This window comes from Gorilla gorilla, chromosome X (genome assembly GCF_029281585.2).
Source record: "Gorilla gorilla gorilla isolate KB3781 chromosome X, NHGRI_mGorGor1-v2.1_pri, whole genome shotgun sequence".
Classification (NCBI taxonomy): Eukaryota; Metazoa; Chordata; class Mammalia; order Primates; family Hominidae; genus Gorilla; species Gorilla gorilla.
The window spans coordinates 111,922,090-111,935,757 of NC_073247.2; the positions used below are offsets into that span (position 1 = coordinate 111,922,090).

At 39.7% G+C, this 13,668-nt stretch overlaps 2 pseudogenes; both read right to left on the bottom strand.

The window, feature by feature from the left end:
- Positions 1-4,337: 4,337 nt before the first annotated feature.
- On the bottom strand, positions 4,338-5,921 carry LOC101124986 (CTD small phosphatase-like protein 2; annotated as a pseudogene).
- A 4,423-nt stretch (positions 5,922-10,344) lies between these two features.
- Positions 10,345-11,305, bottom strand: LOC101125360 (small ribosomal subunit protein uS2-like; annotated as a pseudogene).
- Between the last annotated feature and the right edge of the window lie 2,363 nt (positions 11,306-13,668).

Here is a 13,668-nt window from a genome sequence, read left to right on the forward strand (position 1 = left end):
CTTCCAAAGTGTGTGGGGGCCCACCTCTTGCATCAGCGTGACCTGGATGTGAGACATGGAGTCAATGGACATCATTTTGGGGCTTTAAGCTTTAATTACTGCCCTATTGGATTTCTGACTTGCATGGGGCCTGTAGCTCCTTTGCATAGGGCCAGTTTATCCCATTTGGAATGGCTGTATTTACCCAATGCCTGTACCCCCATTGCATGTAGGAAGTAACTAACTTGCTTTTGATTTTACAGGCTCATAGGTGAAAGGGACTTGCCTTGTCTTAGATGAGATTTTGGACTTGGACTTTTGAGTTAATTCTGGAATGAATTAAAACTTTAAAGGACTGTTGGGAAGGCATAATTGTGTTTTGAAATATGAAGACATGAGATTTGGGAGGGACTAGCAGTGGAATAATATGGTTTGGCTGTGTCCCCAGCCAAATCTCATCTTGAACTATAGTTCCCATAATCCCCCTGTGTCATGGGAGGGACCTGGTAGGAAGTTATTGAATCATGGGGGCATGATTCACTTCCATACAGTTCTTGTGATAGTGAGTGAGTTCTCATGAGATCTGATGATTTTACAAGGGGCTTTTCCCGTCCCTCACTCAGCACTTCTTCTTGCTGCTGCCATGTGAAGAAGGACATGTTTGTTTGCCCTTCCGCCATGATTGTAAGTTTCCTGAGGCCTCCCCAGCCCTGTGGAACTGTGAGTCAATCAAACCACTTGCTTTATAAATTACCCAGTCTTGGGTATTTCTTCACAGCAGTGTAAGAATGGACTAATACACCAAAATAGACCCTGTTCTAGGTCATAAAACAAACGTTAACAAATTTAAAATAACTGGAATCATATAAAGTATACTATTTTACCACAATGTAATTAATCTAGGTATCAATAACAAATAGACTAAAATCTCCAATCAATTCAAAATTAATACACTGCTAAATAATACATAGGTCGAGGAGGAAATCTCAAGATAAATTTTAAAATATTTGAACTTAATATATATGAAGCATAACATATCAAAATTTGTGAGATGCAGCTAAAGCAGTTCTTAAAAGAAAATTTATAGCATTAAGTGCTTATATTAGAAAAGAAGGAAGGTCACAAGCGAATCATCCAAGTTTCCACCTAAGAAAACTAAAAAAGGAAAAAAAAAATAAACCCTAAGCAAGAACAAAGAAAGGAGTAATGAAGATAAAAGCTAAAATCAATGAAATCCAAAAATTGTATAAACAATAGAACAAATTAACTCATAAGCTGCTTCTTTGAAAAGACTGATACAATTTATAAACCCATAGGCAAGACTTATAAAGAAAAAAAGAGGGGGGGCACAAATTACCAATATGAGGAATAGAAAATGAGATATCACCACAGAATGCGCAGATATTAGGACAGTAAGAAAATATTACAAACAACTCAACATACAAAAATTTAACGACTTTGATCAGAAAGACCATCTCTTAGAAAACTGAAAATGACCAAAACTCACCCATGATAAAACACATAGCTTGAACAGCACTATAACTATTAAAGAAATGGAATTTGTAGTAAAGAAAACAAAAAGGAAGAAATCTCTAGGTCTAGCTACCCACTTCTGGTGAATTCTAATAAGCATTTAAAGGAGAACTAATACCAGTACAGTATACAGTATCTTCCACAAAATATGGTTACAGGAAACACGTCCCAACTCATTTTACAAGGCCTGCATTATCTTGATACCAAAACTAGACAGAAACACACACAAAAAATAAAACTACAGAACAATATCCCTCCTGAACACAGACACAAAAATTTTCAACAAAATATTAGCAGACTGAATCCAGCACTACATAAAAAGTACAATACATCACAACAATGTGGATTTTATCCAAGGAATACAAGGCTGGCTCAATATTTGAAAAATTAACCAATGTAATCAAACATATTAACAGTTTAAAAAAGAAAAATCACATGATAATGTTAACTGGTGCCAAAAAGAACCTATTTAATAAAATATCCATTGATAATAGAAACTCTTAGCAAATAAGAAACAAAGGAGACTTTCCTCAACTTGATAAAGGGCATTTATAAACTCCTACAGCTAATATCATATTAGATAGTGGAAAACTGAATGTTTCCCCCTAAGTTTGGAAACACTGAAAACTACAAAATCCCGCTGATATAAAGAAAGCCTCAATAAATAGAGATACTATAAATACTGAGTCCATGAGAGGATGGCACAATTTTGTTAAGACATAAGTCCTACTGAAATAAATCTGTAGATTCAATGTAATCACAATGAAAATCCCAGCAAGTTTTTTAAAAAAAGAAAGTGACAAGCTGATTATACAATGTTTATAGAAATTCAAAGGAATTAAGATAGTCAAAGAAATTTTGAAAAAGAACAAAACTAAAGGTTTAGACTATTTGATTATTGCATCTTTATAGTAAGTTTTGAAGAAAATTTAGTATTAAAGATTAAAAAAAATCAATGTAACAGAATGTGGAGTGCACACATAGTCCCACACATATATAGTATTAATTTTCAACAAAGTGCCAAGTTAATTCATTGAGGGAAAAATTTTCTTTTAAATAAATTATACTGAAAAAATGGATATCTATATTTAAAAAATACTCTTGATCCTTACCTTACACCATACAAAAATTTACTTGAAATGTGTCATGTATCTATTTTTTTAATTTTTTAACTACTTTTTTAAAAAATGTGTGTATAGTAGAGATATATATATATATTTATGGTGTATATGAGCCGCTTTGATCCAAGCATGTCATGTGAAATAAGCACATCATGGAGAATGGGTATCCATCCCCTCAAGCATTTATTCTTTGAGTTACAAACAATTTAATTACATTATTTAAGTTATTTAAAAATATACAATTATTATTGACTATATTCACCCTATTGTGCTATCAAATAGTAGGTCTTATTCATTCTTTCTATTGTTTTTGTACCCATTAGCCATCCCATCTCCCCCTCAATGCCTACCCAAACTCTGCTAATTATCTTTGTACTCTCTGTGTTCATGAGTTCAATTGATTTAAGTTTTAGATCCTACAAATAAGTGAGAACATGCAGTGTTTTGCCTTTCTGTGCCTGGCTTATTTCACTTAACATGACGAACTCCAGTTCCAGCCATGTTGTTGCAAATGACTGGATCTAATTCTTTTTATGGCTGAATATTAACCCATTGTGTATATGTACCACATTTTCTTTATCCATTAATCTGTTGATGGACACTTAGGTTACTTACAAATCTTGGGTATTGTAAACAGTGATGCAACAAATATGGGAATGTAGCTCTCTCTTCAAAATAGTGATTTCCTTTCTTTGGGGTATATACCCAGCAGTAGGATTGCTGGATTTATAGTAGCTCAATTTTTAGTTTCTTGAAGAGGCTCCAAACTGTTCTCCATAGTGGTTATACTGACTTTCATTCCCACTAACAGTGTACAAGGGTTCCTTTTTCTCCACATCCTCGCCAGCATTTGTCATTGCCTGTCTTTTGGATATAAGCCAAACTTAAATCCCCACAACTTATATCCCCACAGGGAGGGGAAAATCACACACTGGGACCTGTCAGGGGGTAAGGGGCAAGGGAAGGGAGAATATTAGGACAAATACCTAATGCATGTGCAGCTTAAAACCTAGATGACAGGTTGAAAGGTGCAGCAAACCACCATGGCACATGTATACCTACGTAACAAACCTATGCTTTCTGCACATGTACCTCAGCACTTAAAGTAACATAAAAAAATTTTTTTTAACTCAAAATTGACTATTTCCAGAAAACTATAAAATACCTCAACTAAAAAGAATGCATAATGAAATTCTAATCTAATACAGGTCAAAAATGTAAAAAGTTTATGACCCTTAACAGGAAAAATAAAACAACTTTTGCTGGCCATTCCTGTTGAAATGAGAACCATAAAGTAACAGAACAGTGGCTACAAACCCACCAAGAACACCAAACAGGGAGTAAATAAAAGTCCATTTTCATCTCTGTTATTATCATAAAATCCTGTGTGACTATAGGCCAAACTTCTGGTGGCAGAAACAGAGTTCTTTATAAACTGCAGATGTCCTGTTCATAAAAAAAAATTTCACAGGAGTTGCACTAGTTCTAAAGACTCATCTGTTTTAGCTTACCTACTGTATGTATTCAATCTAAGATAGATAAAGCCTCTTTCTGTAACCTTTGATTATTATTAGGCATCAAAGGTAAGAAAAGCAAGACGGGGTACAAAAATGCAAAATTTCCACAGTAATGACAATCTTTTTGTCTTAGTCCAAAAGAGTCCTGCAATCTCTCCCCTTTCAGTGATTTGACAAGTCTTTGTACTTAATCTTGGGTCAGCAAATCATGCAAGTGAAATCTGTCTCTGATATGTGATTGAATATCTTCATTCAGTTCTACAAGCTTCTCCAGGAATGAAATCAATTTTAGGAGTTCATTGTCATTTTTATCCATAAACTCACTTTCTGTAGGGGTTCCATTAGAAAGGTGATATGCAAATGTTTGTGGTGAGTTGTCAATTATTACAGTTTTTGAAAGATCTCTTGCAAGAATATTCAAGTTCTTTATATGATTTCCTTGTACACAAACACAATGTTCATGGAAAAAATGGTGCCTGACCAGTTGCTTTTTAGGGTCTACTATATTCAGTAATGTGCCTGCATACACCTTCTTAGAAGCAGTAAAAAGAATAATCTCATACATCTGAGAAATTCATTCCAGGAATTCCCTGACAAAATGGTCTTAATATCACCTAAACCTGATAAATGACATCTTGGAAAAGGACTGGAAAAGTAAGTGCTGCCTCTTCTACCTCATTTAGACTACAGTGCACTACTGTTTCATCCAAGTGTAAATCTAGGGAGAATTTCGGTGTGCTTCTTGTTTTCAACGGAAGAACAGGTTTCCTATTTAGTTGTTCTTCTGTCAGTGGTGGGACATGTTTGATGAAATAATAGGGGTCAAATACTTCCAAGCCTTCTTCATAGGTGGCCTCTGCGTGGGCTGATGAATAACCACTATCTGGAATGACTGGTCCTGTAAGGGGTGGGATATCACAATTAACTGTTTCTTCTGCTTCTTCTAAACCATTGTGGTTTGTTGTTGTTGTTGTTTTGTATTTTTAAATTATACTTTAAGTTCTGGAATACATGTGCAGAACGTGCAGGTTTGTTACATAGGTATACATGTGCCATGGTGGTTTGCTGCACCCATCAACCTGCCATCTGCATTGGGTATTCCTCCTAATGCTAGCCCTCCCCTAGCCCCCCATCCCGTGACAGGCCCTGGTGTGTGATGTTTCCCTCCCTGTATCCTTGTGTTCTCATTGTTCAACTTCCACTTATGAGTGAGAACATGTGGTGTTTGCTAAACCAGTATTTATTGATGGTCTCACCCGAACTGCTTGATTTGAGTAAGCTGCTCCATTAGTTGATGTAGTAGAACGGGTAGTGATCTCATCCACCCGTTCCATATTAAGTTGTTTTACTATTTCTTCAGCTCCAACAGAGTAGTCCTTGGAGGACTGCCAGAGGAAGGATTATTTTCTAATTTTCCATTTTATTTTACATGTTGATTTGTCATTTCATAACTACCAGTTTCTCAATTTACTTGACTTTTCTGTCTTACTCAAGATATCTATTTGTTAGGTTTCTCTCCTGCTCTTGGTGTTGATGTGATCAAATTATTATCTATATCACGTTCAATTATACTCCATTTTGAAGGATTTTCTCTCTCTTCCTTAGGTGTGCTTCCTTTAATGAATTTTTTAATTGAAGACCAGCCAGTTTCATTCTTTGGTGGTTTTTCTCCTCCTGAAGGCAGGCTATCATCAACCTATGAATATTTCCTCTTTGCTCTGGCAGTGAGTTGTGTTTACTGCTGAGAAGCTTTCCATGTTCTCAGCCTCATCTTTTATGGGTGCCACATATAAAACTGACTGTGATGACAGAGAAGTGTCCTCAGGCTCCTGTAACGGTCTCGACTGGACAATACATGGTGTCTTTCCCACTTACCCTGCAGCAGCAACAGAACCAGCTCCTCCAGCCAGTTGCCATTTCCTGCCTACCTGAAAATGATCTTATTTCTCCTTTGCTTATGAAGCTTAGTTTGGGTGGATATGAAATCCTGGGTTGGAAATTCTTTTCTTTAAGAATGTTGAATATTGGCCCCCAATCTCTTCTGGCCTGTAAGATTTCTGCTGAGAGGTCTGCTGTTAGTCTGATGGGCTTCCCTTTGTAGGTGACATGGCCTTTCTCTCTGGCTGCCCTAAACATTTTTCTTTCATTTTGACCTTGGAGAATCTGATGACTATGCCTTTTGGGAATAATATTCTTATGGGGTATCTTACTGGGGTTCTCTTCATTTTCTGAGTTTTGACGTTGGCCTGTCTAGGTTGGGGAAGTTCTCCTGGATGATATTTTAAAATGTGTTTTCCAATGGTTCGACTCTCCTTGTTTTTTTCAGGTGCCCCAGTGAGTCACAGATTTGGTCTCTTTACATAATTCCATATTTCTTGGATGTTTTTTTCATTCCTTTTATTCTTTTTTTCTCTATTCTTGTCTGTCTTATTTTAGAAAGACAGCTTTCAAGCTCTTGAGATTCTTTCCTCCGCTTGGTCTATTCTGTTATTAATACTTGTGATTGCATTGTGAAGTTCTTGTAATGTGCTTTTCAGCTCTATCAGGCCAGTTACATTCCTCTCTATACTGGCAATTTGGGCTGTCAGCTCCTGCATTGTTTTATCATGATTCTTAGGTTCTTTGCATTGGGTTAAAACGTGCTCCTTTAGCTCAGTGAACATCATTTTTACCCACATTCTGAAGACTAATTCTGTGACTTCAGTCATCTCAGCCTCAGCCCATTTCTGAACCCTTGCTAGAGAGGTGTTGTGGTCATTTGGAGCAGAGGGCACTCTGGCTTTTTGAGTTTTCAGCATTTCTGTGCTGACTCTTTCTCATCTTTGTGGGTTTATCTACCTTAGATCTTTGAGATTGCTGACCTTTGGATGGGGTTTTTGTATTTTTTATTGTTGTTATTGTTGTTGTTTGTTTGTTTTTCTTTTAACAGTTAAGCCATACTTCCGTAGAGCTGCTGCAGTTTGCTGGGGGTCCATTCCAGACCCTAGTCACCTCGGTTTTTCCAGTACCTGAAGGTATCACCAGTGAAGGCTGCAGAACAGCAAAGATTACAGCCAGTCCCTTTTTCTGGAAGCTCTGTCCCACGGGGGTACTTACTTGTTTCCAGCCTGAACATGCCTGTAGGAGGTAGCTGAAGACTCCAGTTGGGAGGTCTCACCCAGTTCAGGAGGAATGAGATCAGGGACCCACTTAAAGGAGCAATCTGGCTGCATATTGGTAGAGCAGCTGTGCCGTGTTGAGGATCCCTTCAGCTCCCAATCAGTTTGGACTCTCCAAGGGCCTCATGCTGGACTGGCTGAGAAGCCCATCAGCAAAGGTGGCAGGCTGCCCCACCCCCAGGCACCCTGTCCCGGGGAAAAATTAGAACTCTGTCAGCCACAGAACACAGGCGGGGGTGGACAGAGGCCCAGACTGGGAGGACCCACCCCACGAGGAGTGGATTGGGGTCCCATTTGAAGAAACAGTCTGGCCACACCTCGTCAAAACATCCATGCCATGCTGGGAAGCCACATCTGCCCCATCAGCATGGACTCTCAAAACCCCACAAGATTGAACAGTTGAGTCATCTAAACAACCAAGATGGCAGCCTGCCACTCCCTCTGGGCACTCCTTCCCAGGGAGAAATCAGAGCTCTGTTCATAGAATATGGGTGGGCAGCGGTGGCTGGAAGCCCCAGCTGGGAGGTCCTGCCCAATGAGGAGGAATGGATTGAGGTCCCACCTAAAGAAGCAGTCTGGCCATGCCTCAACAAAACAGCCATGCCACGCTAGGGAACCACCTCTTCCCTGGTCAGCTTGGACTCTTCAAAGCCTACAGGCTGGGACTGCTGAGTCATCCAAACAACCAAGGTGGTGGCTCACCCCTCCCTCTGGAAACTCCATTCCAGGGAGAGATCAGAGCTCGTCCATAGAATATGGGTGGGTGGAGATGGCTGGAGGCCCCAGCTGGGAGGTCCAAGTTAGTGAGGAGGAATGGATCATGGTCCCACTTAAAGAAGCAGTCTGGCCACATTCTGGAAAAGCAGGTGTTCTGCACTGGGAGCAGGGAACCTTCCTTGTCCAAACCACTTGGACTGTCCAAAGGCCACAGGCGGGAACAGCTGAGTTGACCAAACAGCAAAGATGGTGGCCTGCCCATCCCCACAGGGGCTTCATCTTGTCTCAGGCAGACTCCACCCTGTTGCTGGTGAATGGATATAATTCCAAGCCAGTGGGTCTTATCTTGTGAAGTGCCATGGAAGTGGGGCCCATAGACCAATGCTGCTCAGCCCCTGGATTCAGCCTTCTTCCTAGGGGTATGTATGAACCTCTCACCTTCCTGGGGATCCTGGGTCTGCAGTATGTAAAGCTCCTGGGTCTCTGTGCATGTCTGAGCAGATGCTCTGCTGAGACTCCACACAGCTCTTTGTGTTGAACCCAAGGCTCTGGTTGTGTGGGCTCACAAGGGGATCTCCTGGTCCAAGGGTTGCAAAGATCTGTAGGAGAAGCTTGGTTTCCCAGGGTCATATATTCACTCACTGCTTCCCTTGGCTCCATGTCACTCCCAGGTGGGCCATCACCACACCCTGCTTTTCTTTATTCTCCTTGGGTCAAGTTGTTTTCCTGATCAGTCCCAATGGGAATAACTGGATATTTCAGTTGAAGGTGCTATATTCACTCTCCCTTTTAGTTCTCCGTGAATGCCATGCACCGCAGATGCTTCTACTTGGCCATCTTAACCAACCAGCGCTAGTAATTTTTGTATGTTGATTTTGTATCCTGCAACTTTACTGAATTTGCTTATTAGTTCTGAGTTTTCTTGTGGAGTCTTTAGGTTTTTCCAAGTATAAAATCATATGATCTACAAACAAGAATAATTTGACTTCTTTCTTTCCAATGTGAATGCCCTTTATATCTTTCTCTTGTCTGATTGCTCTATCTAGGGCTTCTAGTACTATGTTGAAGAACAGTGGTGACAGTGGGCATCCTTGTCCTGTTCTCAATCTTAGAGGAAAGTTTTTCAGTTTTTCCCTATTCAGTATGCTACTAGCTGTGGGTCTGTCATATATGGCTTTTATTATGTTGAGGTATGTTCCTTCTATCCCCAGTTTTTTTAGTGTTTTTGTCATTAAGAGATGTTGAATTTTATCAATGCTTTTCCAGCATCAATTGAAATGATCATACGGTTTCTATCCTTCATTCTGTTAATATGATGTATTACATTGATTGGAGTATGTTGAACCAAACTTGCAACCCTAGGATAAATCCAACTTGGTCATGATGAATGATCTTTCATTGTTGAATTGGTATTGCTGAATTTGGTTCACTAGTATTTTGTTAAGGATTTTTGCATGAATTTTCATTAGGGATATTAGCCTATAGTTTTCTTTTTATCATGTGTCTGTGTCTGGTTTTGGTATAAGGGTAATACTGACCTCATAGAGGGAGTCTGGAACTGTCCCCCTCCTTTTTTATTTTTGGCATAGTTTGAGTAGGATTGATATTAGTTTTTTAAATGTTTGGTAGAATACAACAGCTAAGCCATTAGGTCCCAGGATTTCCTTGGATGGAAGACTTTTTTATTATGGCTTCAAACTCATTACTCGTTACTGGCCTGTTCAGGTCTTGGAGTTCTTCTTGTTTCATTCTCAGTAGGTTGTGTGTATCCAGCAATTTGTCAATTTCCTCCAGATTTTCCCATTTATTGGCATATACAGTTCCTCATAGTAGCCAGTAATGATCCTTAGAATTTCTGCAGTATCAGTTTAATATCACCTTTTTCATTTCTGAATTTATTTACTTGGATCTTCTCTCTTTATTCCTTAGTATGGTTAAAGGTCTATCAGTTTTATTTTTCAAGAAAGCAACTTTTTGTTTTATTAATCTTTTGTATTGTTTTCTTCGTTTCAGTTTTATTTATTTCTGCTCTGATCTTTTTTTTATTGTTATTATACTTTAAGTTCTGGAATACATGCACAGAATGTGTTGGTTTGTTACATAGGTATACATGTGCCATGGCGGTTTGCTGCATCCATCAATCCGTCATCTAGGTTTTAAGCCCCGCATGCATTAGATATTTCTCCTAATGCTCTCCTTCCCCTTGCCCCCCACCTCCCGACAGGCCCTGGTGTGTGATGTTCCCTTCCCTGTGTCCATGTGTTCTAATTGTTTAGCTCCCACTTACGAGTGAGAACATGAGGTGTTTGGGTTTTTTTTTTTAGAAACTGATGTTTATTTTCCATCAACCATTTTTCCATGTTGCTTAAGAGCCCATGCAAGAACAGCTTAAGACCATTCAGTGGTTGCTCCTACCCGTTCAGTGGCCTGAGCAGTGGGAGCTGCAGACCAGTCTTCCGTGGCAGGCTGAGCGCTCCAGTCTTCAACAGGGAACTGCTGAATAGGCACAGAGGGCACCCGCACACCTTCAGACCAGTCTGCAACCTCAAGCTGAGTAGCAGTGAACTCAGGAGCTGGAGCAGTCCATTCACCCTGAAATTCCTCCTTGGTCATTACCTTTTCAGCAGCAGCCTGCTCTTCTTTTTCAATCTCTTCAGGATCCCTGTAGAAGTAGAGATCAGGCATGACCTCCCATGGGTGTTCACGGGAAATGGTGCCACGCATGCACAGAACTTCCCGAGCCAGCATCCACCACATCAAACCCACTGAGTGAGCTCCCTTGTTGTTGCATGGGATGGCAATGTCCACATAGCACAGAGGAGAATCTGTGTTACACAGAGCAATGGTAGGTAGGTTAACAGAAGATGCCTCCGTGAGAGGCTGGTGGTCAGCCCTGGGGTCAGTAACCACAAGAAGCTGTGGGTCCCAGAAGGCTGCCTGGATCTGGTTAGGGACAGACGGTTCCAGGAATGAAGCAGCCAGCAATTGGAGTGGCTCCAGTGGCAGCAGCAAACTTCAGCACGGCCCTCTGGCCAGTATTCCTGGAAGATATAACACTGACATCAGCAGGGTTTTCAATGGCAACAATGGCACGAGCTGCCAGCAGAAGCTTCTCCCAGGTCAGCTTCAGATTTATGATGTATATGCCATCACTTTTCCTTTTATAGATGTACTGTTCCATCTGGAAGTCAAGATTGGTGCCACCTAAATAGGTTCCTGCTGCAAGGAACTTAAGGACATCCTCCTCCTTCATTTGCAGGACATCAAGTGCTCTGGACATTGCAAAAGTTTCCCTTTAAGTTACGATGGGAATCCAGAACAATGCCATATGGACCCCTCTGTAGGTAGCGCAGAAAGCGGTGTTTGGTTTTCTGTTCCTGTGTTAGTTTGTTGAGAATGAGGGTTTCCAGCTTCATCCATGTCCCTGCAAAGGACATGAACTCATTCTTTTTTATGGCTGCATAGGATTCCATGGTATATATATGCCACATTTTCTTTATCCAGTCTATCATTGATGGGCATTTGGGTTGGTTCCAAGTCTTTGCTACTGTGAATAGTGCTGCAATAAGCATATGTGTGCATGTGTCTTTATAGAAGAAAGATTTATAATTCTTTGGGTATATACCCAGTAATGGGATCGCTGGGTCAAATGATATTTCTGGTTCTAGATCCTTGAGGAATCACCACACTGTCTTCCACAATAGTTGAACTAATTTACACTCCCACCAACAGTGTAAAAGCATTTCTATTTCTCCACATCCTCTCCAGCATCTGTTGTTTCCTGACTTTTTAATGATCGCCATTCTAACTGGTGTGAGATGGTATCTCATTGTGGTTTTGATTTGCATTTCTTTAATGACCAGTGATGATGAGCTTTTTTTATATGTTTGTTGGCTGCATAAATGTCTTATTTTGAGAAGTGTCTGTTCATGTTCTTCACCCACATTTTGATGGTCTTTTTTCTAGTATATTGGTTTAAGTTCCTTGTAGATTCTGGATATTAGACCTTTGTCAGATGGGTAGATTGCAAAAATTTTCTCCCATTCTGTAGGTTGCCTGTTCACTCTGATGATACTTTCTTTTGCTGTGCAGAAGCTCTTTAGTTTAATTAGATCCCTGTTGTCAATTTTTCCTTTTGTTGCAGTTGCTTTTGGTGTTTTAGTCATGAAGTATTTGACCATGCCTATGTACTGAATGGTATTGCATAGGTATTCTTCCAGGGTGTTTGTGATTTTAGGTTATACATTTAAGTCTTTAATCCATCTTGACTTAATTTTTGTATAAGGTGTAAGGAAGGGGTCCAGTTTCTGTTTTCTGCATATGGCTAGCCAGTTTTCCCAGCACCATTTATTAAATAGAAAATCCTTTCCCAATTGCTTGTTTTTGTCAGATTTCTTGAAGATCAGATGGTTGTAGATGTGTGGCATTATTTCTGAGGCCTCTGTTATGTACCATTGGTATATATATCTGTTTCAGTACCAGTACCATGCTGTTTTGGTTACTGTAGCCTTGTAGTATAGTTTGAAGTCAGGTAGCATGATGCCTCCAGCTTTGTTCTTTTTGCTTAGGATTGTCTTGGCTGTACAGGTTCTTTTTTGCTTCCATTTGAAATTTAGAGTAGCTTTTTCTAGTTCTGCTGAGAAACTCAATGGTAGCTTGATGGCAATAGCACTGAATCTATAAATTACTTTGGGCAGTATGGCCATTTTCACAATATTGATTCTTCCTATCCATGAGCATGGAATGTTTTTCCATTTGTTTGTGTCCTCTTTTATTTCCTTGAGCAGTGATTTGTAGTTCTCCCTGAAGCGGTTCTTCACCTCCCTTTTAAGTTTTATTCCTAGGTATTTTATTCTCTTTGTAGTAATTGTGAATGGGAGTTCACTCATGATTTGGCTCTCTATTATTGGTGTATAGGAATGCTTGTGATTTTTGCACATTGATTTTGTATCCTGAAGTTGCTTATTAGCTGAAGTTGCTCATCAGCTTAAGGAGATTTTGGGCTGAGACAATGGGGTTTTCTAAATATACAATCATGTCATCTGCAAACAGAGACAATTTGTCTTCCTCTCTTCCTATTTGAATATGCTTTATTTCTTTCTCTTGCCTTATTGCCCCGGCCAGAACTTCCAATACTGTGTTGAATAGGAGTGGTGAGAGAGAGGACATCCTTGTCTTGTGCTGGTTTTCAAAGAGAATGCTTTCAGCTTTTGCCCATTCAGCATGATATTGGCTATGGGTTTGTCATAAATAGCTTTTACTATTTTGAGATATGTTCCATCAATACCTACTTTATTGAGAGTTTTTAGCATGAAGCCATGTTGAATTTTATTGAAGGCTTTTTCTGCATCTATTGAGATAATCAGGTGGTTTTGATCATTGGTTCTGTTTATGTTGTGGTTTATGTTTATTGATTTCCATATGTTGAACCAGCTTTGCATCCCAGGGATTATGCTGACTTGATCGTGGTGGATAAGCTTTTTGATGTGCTGCTGGATTCAGTTTGCCAGTATTTTATTGAGGTTTTCCACGTTGATGTTCATCAGGCATATTGTTCTGAAATTTTGTTGTTGTTGTTGTGTCTCTACCAGGTTTTGGTATCAGGATGATGCTGGACTCATAAAATGAGTTAGGAAGAAGTCC